At 42.3% G+C, this 17,482-nt stretch overlaps 1 protein-coding gene across 4 annotated transcripts in view; it reads right to left on the minus strand.

Moving 5' to 3' along the window:
* LOC126184628 (SCY1-like protein 2) overlaps window positions 1-17,482 on the minus strand; it is a 179,263-nt gene that overhangs the window by 11,429 nt on the left and 150,352 nt on the right. The gene's annotated exons all lie outside the window — the stretch shown is intronic.

The raw sequence follows: 17,482 nt of genomic DNA on the forward strand, positions 1-17,482 counted from the left end.
TAGTGTGAATGTGGTTCGTTTAACCCTCTGTGAGGCACTTAAGTGTGAACTGTGGAGTAGACATGTAGATACAGATTTACATAAAGCCCCCCCCCCCCCCCCCCTTCATAAGCAAATTATGGTGCCAAACTTGTTTGGCGGATTGTGAAATACACAATGCATGAGTTGCGCCTCTTGCTTCTTCAAAGCACAACGTATGTACTAGACCTCTTGCTTCTTCAAGTTTTCACATAATTCCTCATCCACCTGCTGCATTAAGTCATGGTGAAAAAGTAAAACATGTACCATGTTCATGCTCCTATGGGGTGCTGTGGTAACAGTTACACCTTAAAATTTTTTACAAGACAGTAACACTCATAACTGTGTAGGATTTTCTGTTTTAATTAAGGCAGAGTGAATTTGTAATTTACTGAGCAAAGAGGGTTTTCTACACAGACAATATTGGCCTAGTAGTTAGAAAGGATACTCTGTTACGCTGGGTGCAAACCACGAACTGATGGAATAAGTCTCTGCAATTCTCTTGGTTTTACCTTCCTCCCACAGTGTGGCCAAGAAGCAAAAGTTCTTAGCGTTGTAATGATCTGCACTGAAGAATTCAGGTCTGTGCCACAGACTCATGACCACTGGCTGACAACTCTGGTGCTTTTACTGCATCAGATATCCACCATGATGCCACCTACTCTGCGTGAGGGCTTTTCCTCATGAGTGCCACCCAGGCTTAATGACTACTGCTCAGAGTCTAGGTGTCACGAAATGAATAGACACCTCCTACTTGACATGTGCAGGGAGTTGACAGCTCAGCCATCATCAATTGTGCACTCTCTGTTAAGTCAGAGGGCTACCATCATTCTGGCACATGACAACTCACCAAATGGACTGGTTACCATGCTGGGTTACAGACACCCTTCCCTACGTGGCCTCCAGTTCTGGGGAAGAGAAAAAACTGAGGAGGAGGAAGTGAAACCAAGATATGGGGACCGAACATGAGCTAAATGAAATAGGCAGTGTAAAATAGATAAAGTGGGAAATGGCATAACCATTGTCCTAAGAGGTTGTCAGCAGGGAGTCTGAGCCAGACACAAAGCCTGAGAAAAAATATGGTCACAGAGCAAGATTGCAGCACAGGAAAGGAGGAAGTGATGCAATGCCTTGGCCCCACATCCACCAAGCACCTACTTACAGGAGAGTTGAGAGCCCCCTGAGGGCAAAATGATGACGGCCTGAGCAACTGACGCACATAAAGCAGGGGAGGCATTTGTAGTTCCCCTGAGGGCAAAATGATGTCGGCCTGAGCAACGGACACACAGAAAGCAGAGGAGGCATTTGTAGTTCCTTCAACACGGGCAGCCATACCACACTTTCCCTACATTGCCGGATCTTCACACTCCACAATGGTGCACTCAAATTTCTCACACTTGAAACACCTCATGGGAGTTGGTGAGTCACTACTTTACTTATGATGATGATGATGATGATGATGGGTTTGTGGCGCACTCAACTGCGCAGTTATCAGTGCCCGTACGAATTCCCAATCTTTGCTCAGTCTAATCTCTCCACTTTCATGAATGATGATGAAATGATGATGACAACACAAACACCCACTCATCTCGAGGCAGGTGAAAATCCCTGACCCCGCCGGGTATCGAATCCAGTACTTTACTTTGAGTCTTAATAGACTCAGCTTCAATGTAACATGGAAGAACTGGCAAATAAAATGTCAATATACATAATTTTCCCCCCTAGGTTCCAATTACTCATCAAATTACATTTTACACTTCAATGTTCCCGTCATCAGCCTACTCTTCTGTAAGCACTGTAGTGGCTATATGCATGATGTCATTGCATGTTCCCACCCTTGACTGTAGGTAAGGATGTGGAGCAGTTCAACTACAATGAGGCAATTGTCCAACTCTATTTCAGGAGGTTGGTAGCTTGCTGTGAAGTCGCTATTTGTATGAGGAATGTTCCATTGTGTCATTGCCTAACTGATTTTAGGATTCTGGCCAAATTTTTGAAGTTTTTTTGGATACAGGAGGATGATAGATTCTGGGAAGTACCTTGTTTTCTTCTTATGGCAAAGAAATTTTGACTTGGTGGGTCTGCCACGTTTGTAGTACACCTGCCGAGTTGGACTATTCTCCCTCGCTCACTCTTGGTTGGATTGATATTTTTACAACCGAATAGTTCACCAGAACCACTGGTAGCAATTTTTTAAGAATTTGTAGATGCTATGGAGTTCTCACAAGCAGCTGAGATCATGGAAGACCACCACGACAAGATCCTATTTTTCCTGGGTAAGCATTATACAATTAATGTGAGGCACATTCCCCAGAAGTTGGCCATTAATGACTTTTTAGTCCCAACAGCCATCCACTCCACCAGCACACAGTACACCTTGAGGCAGAGTTTTTCTTTTTTTATGTTTGTATCATCCTTGCAATCTGGACAGCCAAGCCAAGATCCCCACTCCCTGTGACACACAACGTTCCATGTCGTACTGCACAGAGGTCACTGAAGCATGCCCAGAGCTTACAGTTACAGAGGGCTGCGGTAATCACTAGTCTCCAACTCGAGATCTTTGGGTTTGCTGAACTCATATATAGCCGTCAAAGACCGAATTCCCTAAAGTGCTCCCCATTTGGGATAAGCCTGGAGGCATGTGTGACTGATGAATGTGGCTATCATTATCTCCTGGGAATGAGGGAAAAAGACTGGAAACCAAGGACATTATTTCTCAGTTCAGGACACAGCACAAAGCAGTGAAAGATCAGGATGGAAATGTCTTGCTCGAAAGTCTGGAGGAAAATAGCCCATTTCTTATAAATCTAAAGGACTGTGCTGTCCTCTATTTGCTGAGTATCCAGATCACTGTATTGTTGGTGCAAGAACTACAAGGGCGACTATTGGGGTAAGAAAATTTATAAATGCACTGGAGATAAAGCCATGTATCAAACATGAGTTAAATATTAAACTTGAAAGTATCAAAGACATTCTTGCTGGAGCCACCATCATATAGGGGAAGAGCTTTTACAGTTGTTACTGGCATTTGTGCTAGTGAATTTTGAGTGATTCATTTCTCATATTTTGAGCCAAAAATGTGAAGAGTTGCACTGCACGTAATTCAACTACAACATATAAAATTTTTTTCCAATATCCTTACTTGTGCACAGAATTTCCGAAGAAATGCTTGCAAGATGAATGTAAAACATCACTAAAATACTGTACCATTTTTAGCAATAATTTTGCAAAAGACAGCTACATTTTTACTATCATCAGCTGGTAAACAGGTGCTGAGAAATGATGCATCAAAGTGTTTCCATTTTTCCAACCATTTACACAAACGAATCAGACATGCTAATTACATTTGACAATGTGCAAATAATTTTGTAAATATTTATAACTTAAAAAGAAACAAAAAAAATGATGTGGAAAGAAAATAAGCTCCAGGTAATGTTAATGATTTGACAAGCTCCCTCCTCCCCAAAAAATCTTGACTGCAAACTGTCAAAATAACTTTACCTCCTAAGTGATTCGTAGTAATGGCAAACTAAGCAGAACCACTTCCAAGTGGACATTCCAAAGAAGCAATACTGACGCAAATCAATACTAACAGCAAACAACAAACTAAACCTAGAGAGGGTCACTTACTATCACTAAGGAGTAACTACACTTCCTTTGTGTAGCAGGACAATTTGACAGCTTGCCCCGTCCTATCACGACAGCTGCAACATCGATTTTGTTTCATGAAGTAATCTCTTCAATTTGGTACCGAGTTCACTGGTATCAGCTACCAGTGGATGTCACAGCATCAAATATGGTCGTTCCACATGAAAAACAAACAGCCCTGTGCAGCAGCAGATGAATGTATCGATAAATAGTTTTAAATGGCCACTTTTTCTGTTCATCTGCATCAACATTAATACAGGGGAAAAATAGTTCATTTAATAAAAGAAATTATACAGAATAAAATCCAGTTTGGCTGGTATTCAGAAACACACTCATTTTATTGTCTTCCATTGAATAAAGCTTTAATTGCTCATCAACTGGGTTAGGCCACTATTGTTCCAAACTTTGTATTCAAATTATAAATGCTTAGTCAGAAACATGAACAGTACAGTTTTGCTACATGTTCAGTACACTCAAATAAAATAAATAACATAAATTCCCTTTTACATTAATGACTTGTCTAAACTGACTAGTCATGGCATGAGAATCCATTGTGTTCACATCAATGCCAAAATTGTGTTCTCAGTTCTGTTTGCAGTGCAAACTGGCACCTGAACAGTGAAAGTGAGATTATGAAGGACTATTACCGAAAGTAACAGCATTAATGAACTAGAACAAATAGCAGAGTTTATCAATGACAAAAGCAAGAGACACAGTAGACATTCTTTAAAAAAGGTTATATGTTAAATTCTTCACACAGTTGAAGACTGGAAGAAAGAAGAACAACAATGTTGTCCACACATTTCAAAACGCAAATGCTCTGTACTCGAAAAAATGTATATATGCCAAAACATCAAACAATATGAGGGCAGTACATAGCTTCCCTTTATTTCCCCAAAATGGCCGCTGAGTGAGATCACAGGTGTTTTCTTCATCCGATAAAAGAACTTATTTAAGAGGAAATAGTGTCAAACTGAAATTTTCTTTGTTTTAAATATTTGCTGAAGTGTCCATTCTTGTTACACAATTGAATATTAGCATCCCAGCAGCGCATGTTCTTGAAAAATTTGTTCTTTAGCTGAAGTCCCAATAACTGCGAATAACTTGAAATTTTGCTTGACATAAAAACAAAAAATTCCATTCAAGTTTTCTTGATGATGCAAAATTCGTTTAAAAAAGGCTGCTACTAGATTCATCAGTGTCTATTGTCACAATAAAAGTGTAATTAAACGTTTCTAAATTGTATTTAACTAACACATTTTGTACCGTTTACTAGTTAGATAGACGCGATCTAGGCCTAAATTTTCCAAGTTATAAAAGTTTAAAAACCTGACCAAATGCGCCTGATAACGTAAATTTACCTAAAAGCAAATTAATTACATTCTCAAAAATAATAGAAGCAATTATGGAAGAAAGATTAATGAATTACCTGAATAAATACAATCTTTTAAGCAAATCACAGTTTGGTTACTGAAGTGGCAAAAATATGGAGTCAGCCATAGAATGCACAAAAGTTGAACTTGATGCTCTTATAGAGATGAGTGTGTCACATGCATATTTTTGGATCTTTCTAAGGCATTTGATACAGTCCACCACAAGATTCTATTAAATAAATTAGAAGCATTAGGAATAAGAGGGGTAGCTAATGACTGGTTTTGATCATACGTAACAGATAGGGTACAAAGAGTAGAGGTAACACATACTTCAAATAGATCTAAACATTTAGTAAAACACCAATCAGAACCAAAATACATTAATATAGGGGTTCCGCAAGGTAGCATATTAGGACCAATACTGTTCCTAATATACATCAATGACTTTCCCAATAGTGTTACTCATGGTGAAAAAATCCTCTTAGTTGATGACAGCAAAATTACAGTCACTGAGAAAGCAAGAGAACTTGCCGAGAAAGCAAATGGAACTCTCAAGGAAGTTTATGATTGGTCAATAAGTAATAAAGTGACATTGAACACAAAGAAAACTAATGCTATGAATTTCAGTTTGAAGAGGAAAAATGACAATGTTAAATTAAATGTAGATGGCACCTCTATAGACTGTGTGACAAATGCAAAATTTCTAGGAATGAATACAGATTGTTCTCAGTTGAAGTGGTGTGAACACACAAAGGGACTTGCAAACAGAATGTCATCAGCAGGTTATGCCCTTAGAATCCTTTAATCAGTGTGTAACATGCAGTGTCTTTTAGTTACGTATTATTCATATGTACACTCAATTCTTAGCTATGGAATTCTTTTTTGGGGAACAAATGCACAAAATATGAACAAATTTTCAAACTCCAGAAAAGAGCCATAAGAATAATAACCAAAAATGCTAGTTGAGTTCATTGTACAGAGCTAGACTTAACACATTTACCAAGAAAAAAACACACATAAAACTCAAAACCACATTTTCTACCAAGAAATAAAACCGTACAATAAATTACCAAAAGAGATTAAAGAAATTGCAATACATTTTATACATTGAAGGATTACTCAGATAAAACAGAGTAGGGGTTTCATAAAAAATGTTATACAAATAAATAATAATAATGATTATAAAATATCCAACATTCCACATAACACCTTCACTTTGTTTTTTTCCTTTCGAGGAATACTTACCACCCCCCTAATGGGAAGTTCGCAGAAAAGATAATGGCCCAGAGATCACCAGTGTGTGTGTGTGTGTGTGTGTGTGTGTGTGTGTGTGTGTGTGTGTACCTTAACTGTTATGGTGATTACTTTTGAAGTAATAAACAGCCCACTTACATTTTTTCCCCTCAGTCTTACTTTCATTTGACTGTCCCCTTCTATTTAAATTCGTATTTAAGCACAAGGTAAGTTTTCTTTCTTTATTCAGGTACTGTAAAACAACTTGAATAATATTTTTGCTTTCAGAAACTTGACTGGTCTTGTGGGAAAGTACTTGTAGGAAAAATATCAGATCCTCTTGTAACATATGCAGCATGTCATGAAAATAAAGTAAACAGTAAAATAAAGGGTAAGAAGACACAAAAGAACAAAATCCATAACTATAACATAATTGCGTTCAGTGATAACTGGTCAACCTTCATGCTTAGCAAACTGCACCACTGTGGACCATTTCTGCACATGCAAAGTCACGAGCACACTCAGTATTTAATAACTTTCCATCTAGCATAATCAACTGAGCATCAAAAATCACCAACCTACCCACAATACACTTGGCATATAATTTACAGCTAGCAAGTTACAGGCACACCCCAAAAGTTGTCAGTTTATAGGCTCAACAGTTGCTTGTGTAAACCAGGCTTAAGGAAACAATGAAAATAATATATTTTTTCTGTACCTATATTTCATTCGCTGAAACCCAAAAACATATAGTAATTCAAACTGTGAATTCAGGAGTGACTATATGAGAGGGTCTGGCATCTGAAAGGATGAAAATACTGAACAGTGCAATCTCTGTTTGGGTTGAAGAATATGTCGATGTTGGATGACAGGATAATTGCAAAGACAGCTATACAAAAAAATTCAGTGAGCAACAACACAGAACTTAGAAAGAAACTGAGTAAGTCCAAAATGCACTCTTTTGGTAAAGAAACATTTTATATCTTGTATTACTTTTCTTGAAACAGTTTCCTGTCATTATCTTTTTTTTAGGGTGCCCTTTATTGCCAGTTACAAATTCACAGTTCTGTTTTCATACTTCCAATACTAACCTAGTTTTAACCTCACAATTACTTCACTATTCTCACAGGGATTATTATTTTACTGTCAAGTTATTACTTATTCATTAGTAACGTATGTTAGATTAACCGTTTTTCTTTTTGTTCCAACTGTTTCCTTTTACATTATACACTGTTGATTTTGTTGCTGTGTTGCATCCACTGTATCTCTCTCTCTCTCTCTCTCTCTCTCTCTCTCTCTCTCTCTCCCTCCATAACTTGCACGCCTTTGATACCTGTGCTCTGTGTTAGACAGGCATACCTGACCTTGAGCCTTGCCACTTGCTCCAGCCTGCTGCTACCTGTGTGTTTTACTCCGTGTACCTCTCCTCCTCATGCCCTTCAAATACTACTAGGAGCTGCCCATGCCTGTCTCCAGAGCAGCTGTTCTCGCTACCTGTAGGCTTATAGGGGAACTATTCGTGACAGCTGTACACTATAGCCTGCTCATGCATACATGCAGTCTTTAGCAGCCCACTCGACTGAGTTCCACTAATTACTTCAGGACCTCAGCTTTCATGTCGGAGATGTGGCTAAACCTGAGTATCCCTTCCAGCTCTGCAGGTCTCAATGGCTATGTTTTCCTCAGACATGACAGATACTACAGAGGAGGCGGCAGTGTAGCATCATATATATGCATAAACTTACTCCCAAAGGCCAAGCTCATGTCTAAAAATGAGGGCAAAGAGCTTGAATACATCTTCACTGAAGTTAAACCAGTCAGCAAAAGTGCCTTATCTGTGTAATCTACAATCCATTCAAAGTTGGACAGCTATCTAGCTTTGAATCCACTATCTTTGGTCTTGTAACTTTGTATGAACACACAATTGTAGCCGGAGATATGAATGTAAATTTTACAAACAACAGTCATTCTTTATCACAATTTACATGTATACTCCCCTGCTCAACTGCTTGCACTAGGGCCTACTCATCATATAGCACACATTCATACCTCTATTTGAAGATCTCTGCAGCTGGCTTGTCTGCACATGACGTAAAAGCCATGAGCTACTTGTTGCGCTGTCCGAAGAGAAAACCCCAAGTGGTGCCCGTTATGAAATTTTAAGCGCTTTAATATGTCTCAGCTTATAGTCATGATATTTCTTGGCAGGCACTGGTAGGAAATAACTTCGACATAAATTAGAAGTATCTACACTCCTGGAAATGGAAAAAAGAACACATTGACACCGGTGTGTCAGACCCACCATACTTGCTCCGGACACTGCGAGAGGGCTGTACAAGCAATGATCACACGCACGGCACAGCGGACACACCAGGAACCGCGGTGTTGGCCGTCGAATGGCGCTAGCTGCGCAGCATTTGTGCACCGCCGCCGTCAGTGTCAGCCAGTTTGCCGTGGCATACGGAGCTCCATCGCAGTCTTTAACACTGGTAGCATGCCACGACAGTGTGGACGTGAACCGTATGTGCAGTTGACGGACTTTGAGTGAGGGCGTATAGTGGGCATGCGGGAAGCCGGGTGGACGTACCGCCGAATTGCTCAACACGTGGGGCGTGAGGTCTCCACAGTACATCGATGTTGTCGCCAGTGGTCGGCGGAAGGTGCACATGCCCGTCGACCTGGGACTGGACCGCAGCGACGCACGGATGTACGCCAAGACCGTAGGATCCTACGCAGTGCCGTAGGGGACCGCACCGCCACTTCCCAGCAAATTAGGGACACTGTTGCTCCTGGGATATCGGCGAGGACCATTCGCAACCGTCTCCATGAAGCTGGGCTACGGTCCCGCACACCGTTAGGCCGTCTTCCGCTCACGCCCCAACATCGTGCAGCCCGCCTCCAGTGGTGTCGCGACAGGCGTGAATGGAGGGACGAATGGAGACGTGTCATCTTCAGCGATGAGAGTCGCTTCCGCCTTGGTGCCAATGATGGTCGTATGCGTGTTTGGCGCCGTGCAGGTGAGTGCCACAATCAGGACTGCATACGACCGAGGCACACAGGGCCAACACCCGGCATCATGGTGTGGGGAGCGATCTCCTACACTGGCCGTACACCACTGTTGATCGTCGAGGGGACACTGAATAGTGCACGGTACATCCAAACCGTCATCGAACCCATCGTTCTACCATTCCTAGACCGGCAAGGGAACTTGCTGTTCCAACAGGACAATGCACGTCCGCATGTATCCCGTGCCACCCAACGTGCTCTAGAAGGTGTAAGTCAACTACCCTGGCCAGCAAGATCTCCGGATCTGTCCCCCATTGAGCATGTTTGGGACTGGATGAAGCGTCGTCTCACGCGGTCTGCACGTCCAGCACGAACGCTGGTCCAACTGAGGCGCCAGGTGGAAATGGCATGGCAAGCCGTTCCACAGGACTACATCCAGCATCTCTACGATCGTCTCCATGGGAGAATAGCAGCCTGCATTGCTGCGAAAGGTGGATATACACTGTACTAGTGCCGACATTGTGCATGCTCTGTTGCCTGTGTCTATGTGCCTGTGGTTCTGTCAGTGTGATCATGTGATGTATCTGACCACAGGAATGTGTCAATAAAGTTTCCCCTTCCTGGGACAATGAATTCACGGTGTTCTTATTTCAATTTCCAGGAGTGTAATTTCACTGAGAGACTCAATAATTTATACAGTAAACACACATCTACAAAAACTGTGGAAGTCTTGAAAAAACCTGCACCGTGGCTTACAGATCACCTCACACAACTTATAAGTGTCAGATATGCAGCACTCAGAATATATGAACGGCACTTGACCTCTGATAATCATCTCACTTACAAGTAACTGCGTTAGACAGCCTGTGAGAAATGCAAAACTCAGGTACAACACCCATTTAGGTGCCACACAAATCGCTCCATTTCTCCATGACTATGATGACTGCACTGTCTTCTGTGTCCCCATGACACACTTTATATACCCTCCACTGCTACAGCTGAAACTTGCTGTCCGAGTGATTACTGCACACTGACACAGAAAACAGGTGGTCACATTAATGTTTCTGGACCGTTTATGATGAAGCAGCTCTTGAAAAGTAACAAACAAAGCTCAGGAAAAACTTATGGATGACATCAGACAGAGTAGAGAAGGTATTAAATGAAGTAGGGAAACTCAGGATATACTCACAGAAGTAGTTAACAAAATCTGTGAAAACCTCACTGTAGGGATTTGATAGTTTAACAAAAAAATTCTGAAAACAAAATGAGAAGATAGATCACTTAAATGAAGAATTAAAGGATGAGAGCAATGAAGTACACAATGAATGCAAAAAGGATATATGAGAAATGAGAAAAAGTCTAAATGAGCAAATGCAACGATGGAATAGAATTTACGGAGCTCAGAGCACAGATAATAATTATGGAAACAGACATAAGCGGCAAGACCTATTCCAATGCTAAACACGTAGAGGAAATTTTATGACGAGGTTTTGCAACTTGATTCCGAGCAGTAGACCTGCACGCAATATGCAAATGCTGTATTAGTTGAAAAGGAAACAGAGAGACAAGAAATCAGACAGCAACCACACAGCAAAGCACGATGACTGTTACATGATGGTGATGAAGCTGGAAACCACCTAGTGGGAATAGAAGGTGAAGAAGTACTCATTAATTTAGCAAATTTCATAAAATTTAGCCTGGACAGAAGATGGTATCTAGCAATACCTCCTTGCCCAGATTAAAGACATAATGCCTGATGTGTGGGTTGATCACTGTAAGACAAACTTTCTCTATATATGCATCTACACAGATACTCTGCAAATCACACGCAAGTGCCTGGCAAAGGATTCACTGAACCACCTTCACAATAATTCTCTATTATTCCAATCTTGAAAGGCATGCAAAAAAAATGAACTCCTATATCTTTCCATGCGAACTCCGATTTCCCTTACTTTATCATCATGATCGTTTCTCCCTATGTAGGTCAGCGTCGAGAAAAGAGTTTCACATTCGGAGGAGAAAGTTGGTGACAAAAATTTTGTGCAAAGTTTCTGCCACAGCAAAAAACATCTTTGTTTAAATGATGTCTGCCCCAAATCCTGTATCATGCCAGTAACACACACTCCCCTATTCCACAATAATACAAAATGTGATGCTCTTCTTTGAACTTTCTCGATATACTCCATTATCTTATGTGGTAAGGATTCCAGACCACGCAGCAGTACTCCAGAAGATGACGGAAAAACATAGTGTAGACAGTCTCTCTAGCAGATCTGTTAAATTTTCTAACTGTTCTACCAATAAAACACAAGTCTTTGGTTTGCCTTCCCCACAACATTTTCTGTGTGTTCTTTCCAAATTATGTTTTAATTCCCAGGAAGTTTCCAGACTCCTTTTAGCACTCACGTGGACGACTTCACACTTTTTATTAATTAGGGTCACTGCCAATTTTTGCTCCATACAGATATCTTTTCTAAATCATGGCTTCTCACACTGTCTCCAAATGTAATAATATAGGAAAGAAGCAACAGAGGGCCTATAACACTATCTTGGGGAACACCAGAAATAATTTCCGTTTTGCTCGAAGACTTTCCATCAGTTACTATGAACTCTGACCTCTCTGACAGGAAATCCTGATTCCAGTCGGATAACTGAGACAATATTCCATAAACACACAATTTCACTACAAGCCACTTGTGTGGTACAGTCTCAAAAGTCTTCTGGAAATCTATAAATTTGTAATCAATACGAAATCTGTTGTCAATAGCATTCAACACTTCATGTGTTTAACACTTCACTTCACTTCATACGAGTAAAGATTTAGTTCTCTTTCACAAGAACAGTGTTTTCTAAATCAGTGTTGACTGTGTGTGTCAATATAGCATTCTCTTTCACGTAATGTATAATATTCGTTTCAATATATGTTCCAAAATCCTGCTGCATATAGACATTTATGATATAGACCTATAATTTAGTGGATTACTCCTGTTATCTTACTTGAATACCGGTGTGACCTTGTGATGAAGCAAGCTCAGATATTTTTACTTCTCTCTTGTTTTGTTATCTGCCTCCTTAAATTTTTTTTTTTTTCACTTTTAACTAATTACCATCAACATATGTGAGTGTAATCTGCATTTTCATTTTCATGAAAGAACAAGATTGGCCCTCAGTTTTAAAGAATATAACACAAGATCTAATTTTGTGCTTAGTTTTATGTATGTAATTGATTTTCTAATTTATTTAGACTATTCCTAATTAATACTTTCGTTATAGGGTGAAATCAGTAATTGTTTTGTAATTTACATTCTATTGTTGACATATAAACAAATATAAATTCTGTACTAATTCTAAATATTTGGAGGAACAGCTAATAGTACCCTTAAAGGATCTATTTGGTTCTATTCGAAAACATGTTAGCAAAGCCAGCCCTTAATTCCAAAGTAATTAATAGTTTTGTCAAAAGTATTGTTTGTGTCACTATGTATGTTAATTTCATGATTTAAACAAATAATTTGGCTTACCCTTATAGTAGAAGAAACTGTTAAAAAGACTGCATTTTTCGACGTATTCAGTTAATTTAATGAGTTAAGTTTTAATTGCAATGTTTGTAAATTAAACTTCAAACAATGTATAGTCTCAGCACCTATTGTTGTAAGGATCTATAAGGGCCAAATTTTTGGTCCCTAGACAATCAGTCCACAGCAGAGTTTCAGATGAGAAACCTGTGTTGGTTAGAATGACAACAATGCTTCAACTTAGCTGTGAAATAGGTGTTACACAATTAGGCCGTGTGTTAAAACAATGACAGTGTCTGATCCATACGTACCTTTCTGTTCTTCAAGAACTGTGAACTTTGTGGTTATGTTTTTACTGCTCATAGATATTCAACAGTGAACTATTGTAGCAATATGTGGATTTTCGCCTGGAAACTATTAATGAGGCTTATCAAAAATTGAACACTAGTGCACTGGCCATATAACTGTGTATTATTGGGGGATTGTGAACAGTGATTGGTTGGTTGGTTTAAAAGAGAGGGAAGGGACCGAACTACGAGGTTATCAGTCCCTTGTTCCGAAGGAAACGTGAGAATAAGACCATGAGACAACACAAAACAGAATGAAAGGAAAAACCCCAACAACGACTGAAGGGCAACAAACACTTAAATGGACAAAAGGGGACAATAAAACCACAAAGACACAACAAACAGATAGAAGAGGTTAAAACAAGAAAGCAGGTTACCATGGCTGGCTGACCATGAGGATAAAAAGGAAAAGCCAACCACTCTGCACCACATTAAAACCCCCACCCTGAACGCACTAGGGTGGAGGACACACAGGGACAAAGGACATGTTCTAAAACTTAGAGCAAATGACAGAACTCACCCTCAAGAATAAAATGTAAAACTAAAGTTGCTGTTGAGGCATTGTCGCCCAACACCGAAGGTAGGGTGCTGGAAAATTAAAAGTCCGCCGCAGAGTGGCAGAAAGTTGGCAGTCCAGCAAGAGATGGACAACTGTCATTTGTGAGCCACAGCAACACAGAAATGGGTCCTCGCGACAGAGGAGGTAACCACTCGACAGCCACATATGGCCAATGCGGAGCTAACAGATAACCACAGAGCCCCTGCGAGAGGCGCGCAAGGAGGTCTTCCACACATTCGTTGTTTCCTTAATGGAACGCAGCTTGTTGTGCATACTGATATTATGCTATTCCGTCTCCGAAAGCCGCAAAACCTTGCAGCGTAATACTGAACACAGGTCAGTTGCAGAGAAGCCGATCTCCATAAGCAGTTTCCATGTAGCCTGTTTGGCCAGCCAGTCAGCAAGTTCATTGCCTGGGATTCTGCTGTGACCTGGGTTCCAGACAAACACCACTAAATGACTGTACTGTTCCAGGGCATAGATGGACTCCTGGATGGTCGCTACCAAAGGATGACAAGGGTAGCACTGGTCGATAGCTTGTAGGCTGCTCAAGGAGTCAGTACACAGGAGAAATGACTCGCCTGGGCATGAGCGGATGTACTCAAGAGCACGAGATACAGCCACCAGCTCTGCAGTGACAACAACGCAGCTATCTGGCAAGGACTGTTGTTCTTATGTCCTCCATGAATATAGGCAAAGCCAATGTGACCATCAGCCATCAGTGTAAACCAGTATAAGTGACAGCGGAGAGTCGCAGAGTTAGACGAGTGCTTTGGGCCATATGAAAGGTCCAGGTGGAGCCGCAGCCTAGGCGTACACCACGGAGGTGTTCGTGAATGAACCTCAAGTATAGGTGGTAAAAGCAAGGACTCCAGTTCGGAGAGAAGGGATTGCACAGCAACTGCAATTGTAAGCCCTGACCTGGGCCAGCGATGCGGGAGATGAACCGCCGTAGGCAGGAAAAGTAGACAGTAAATCGGATGTGCAGGAGAACTACGAACATGTGCAACGTAACTGGAGAGCAAGTGCGCATGCCTAACCTGCAATGGAGGGACTCCGGCCTCCACCAGGATGCTGGTCACCAGACTCATCCTAAAAGCTCCTGTCGCTAGGCGAACGCTGCAGTGGTGCACTGGGTCAAGTAAACAACGCTGAGGGTGCCGCCGAACCATAAACCATACTCCCATAGTCAATGTGGGATTGAACAAGGCCACTGTAGAGTTGCAGTAGTGTAGGGTGATCTGCACCCCAGTTGGTGTTGCTCAGGCAGCATAGGGCATTGAGGTGCTGACAGCACTTCCGCTTAAGCTGATGGAGGTGAGGAAGCCAAGTCAATCAAGCATCGAAAACCAGTCCTAAGAATCGATATGTCTCCACTACAGTGAGTGTATCATCATTAAGGTAAAGTTCTGATTCCGGATGAATGGTACGATGCCGACAGAAGTGCATAACAAACGACTTTGCGGCTGAAAACTGGAAACCGTGGGCTGGAGCCCATGACTGCACCTTGTGGAGGGCTCCCTGTAGGCGCCGCACAGCGACACCAGTACTGGTGGAGCAGTACGAAATGCAGAAGTCGTCTGTATACAGAGACAGTGAGACGGACGACCCTACAGCTGCTGCTAGACCATTAATGGCCACTAAAAATAGAGATACACTCAATACAGAGCCCTGCGGGACCCCATTCTCCTGGATGTGGGGCGAACTATGGGAGGCACCAATTTGGATGTGGAAAGTAAGGAGCGACAGGAAATTTTGGATAAAAATCAGGAGCGGGCCTCGGAGACCCCACTCGTATAATGTGGCAAGGATATGTCGTCGCCAGGTGGTGCCATACGCTTTTCATAAATCAAAAAAGACGGCAACCAGGTGTTGGCGTCTGGAAAAGGCTGTTCGGATGGCAAACTTGAGGGACACGAAATTATCAATGGTACAGCAAGCCTGGCCAAAAGCCGCCCTGACATGAAGCGAGTAGGCCACGTGACTCCAGGATCCAACCCCACTGTCGACGCACCGTATGTTCCAGCAGCTTACAAAGAATGTTGGTGAGGCTGATGGGCTGATAGCTATGCACATCACATGGGTTTTTACTGGTTTTAAGCACCGGAATGATGATGTTGTCCCGCCATTGCGATGGAAAGACGAAATCGCACCAGATCCGGTTGAAGATGAGGAGATGTTGCTTTTAGTCGGAGGAGATATGTTTAATCACCTGACCATGGATTCGATCTGGCCCAGGAGCTGTGTCAGGGCAATGTGGAAGGGCACTGAGGAGCTCCCACTCCGTAAATGGGGTGTTATAGGGCTTACTGTGACGTGTAGCAAACAAGAGGACTTTCCTTTTCACCCGCCGTTTGAGGGTGCGAAAGGCTGGGGGGTAGTTCTCCGACGCAGAGGCTCGAGCACAGTCCTCAGCAATCACGTTTGCATCGGTAGACAACAAGCTATTGATGTTAATACCAGGGACACCTGTTGGGGTCTGGTACCCAAAAAAACGTCTGATCTTCGTCCAGAGTTGGGAAGGTGATGTGTGGCATCCTATGGTCGAGATTTATCTCTCCCAACACTCCTGCTTCCGTGTTTTGATAAGCTGGCGAACGCAAGCATGGAGCCACTTAAAGGCTATGAGGCGCTCCAGGGAAGGGTACTGCTTATGCTGCTGTAGATCTCGCCGATGCTCCTTACTTGCCTCAGCGACTTCAGGTGACCGCCGTTCACCGGGTGCACCCTAAAGAGTAAGGGATCATGTTTTCTGCTGCATTAATAACTGTTGTAGTCACCTGGTCAACCATCACATTGATGTTACCGTGTGGGGAACAGTCAACAGTGACCGCAGAGGTGAAAGTTTCCCAGTGCGCCTTGTTTAAAGCTCATCTGGGCAAGTGTCTGTGGACCTGACTGTGGAGCAGCAACAGGAAGATGGGGAAGTGGTCACTACCAAACAGGTCGTCACGTGCTCTCCAGTGGATAGATGGGACAAGTCGTTGGCTGCAAATTGATAAATCATGGCCGAGTATCTATCATGAGCACTCTGAAATGTGTGACAGCCCCAGTATTTAAGAGGCAGAGGTCAGTTCGAACTAGGACAGAAAATTTTCGACACCTCTGCCTCAGCCAGTAATCATGGTGCCACCCCACAAGGGGTTATGGGTGTCAAAGTCTCCCAAAAGTAGGAAAGGTTTAGCGAGTTGATCAATCAGTGCAGCTAATACATTCAGGGGTCCTGCACCATATGGAGTAAGATATACATTGCAGACAGTTATTTCCTGTGTCATCCTTACTCTGACAGCCACAGCTTCAGGGACACAGTTGCACTACAGACTGAGTTTATGACATAAACGCAAACTCCACCCGACACTCGATTATAGGTCCCTACGGTTCCTGTAATATCCCTTATAGCCATGGAGGGCAGGGTCTGCATTGCCGGGAACCAGGTTTCATGGAGGGCAATGCAAATAGCAGGTATAAAGCTTAACAGTTGCTATAGCTCAGCTAGGTGGTGGAAAAAGCCGCTGCAATTCCACTGGAGGATGACATCATAGAGACTGGGAATGCACGGAACCTTCAATGAGGTAGTTTACGCCTCAGGGTCACCTGCTGCCACCGACTTATTGCTGGAGCAGTCTATATCCTTTGTGTCTGAGGGTCCGGCAAGATCTGGGTCCTCAGCGGACGCCAAAATCTCCACCTCATCCCCAGACGCAGTGCTTGTAGGTAGCTGTGGTGTGGGTACCACCGCAATTTGCTTGGTCTTAGTGGTCTTCTTTTTGGACTTTTCTCACT

Source organism: Schistocerca cancellata, chromosome 4 (genome assembly GCF_023864275.1).
Source record: "Schistocerca cancellata isolate TAMUIC-IGC-003103 chromosome 4, iqSchCanc2.1, whole genome shotgun sequence".
Taxonomy (NCBI): domain Eukaryota; kingdom Metazoa; phylum Arthropoda; class Insecta; order Orthoptera; family Acrididae; genus Schistocerca; species Schistocerca cancellata.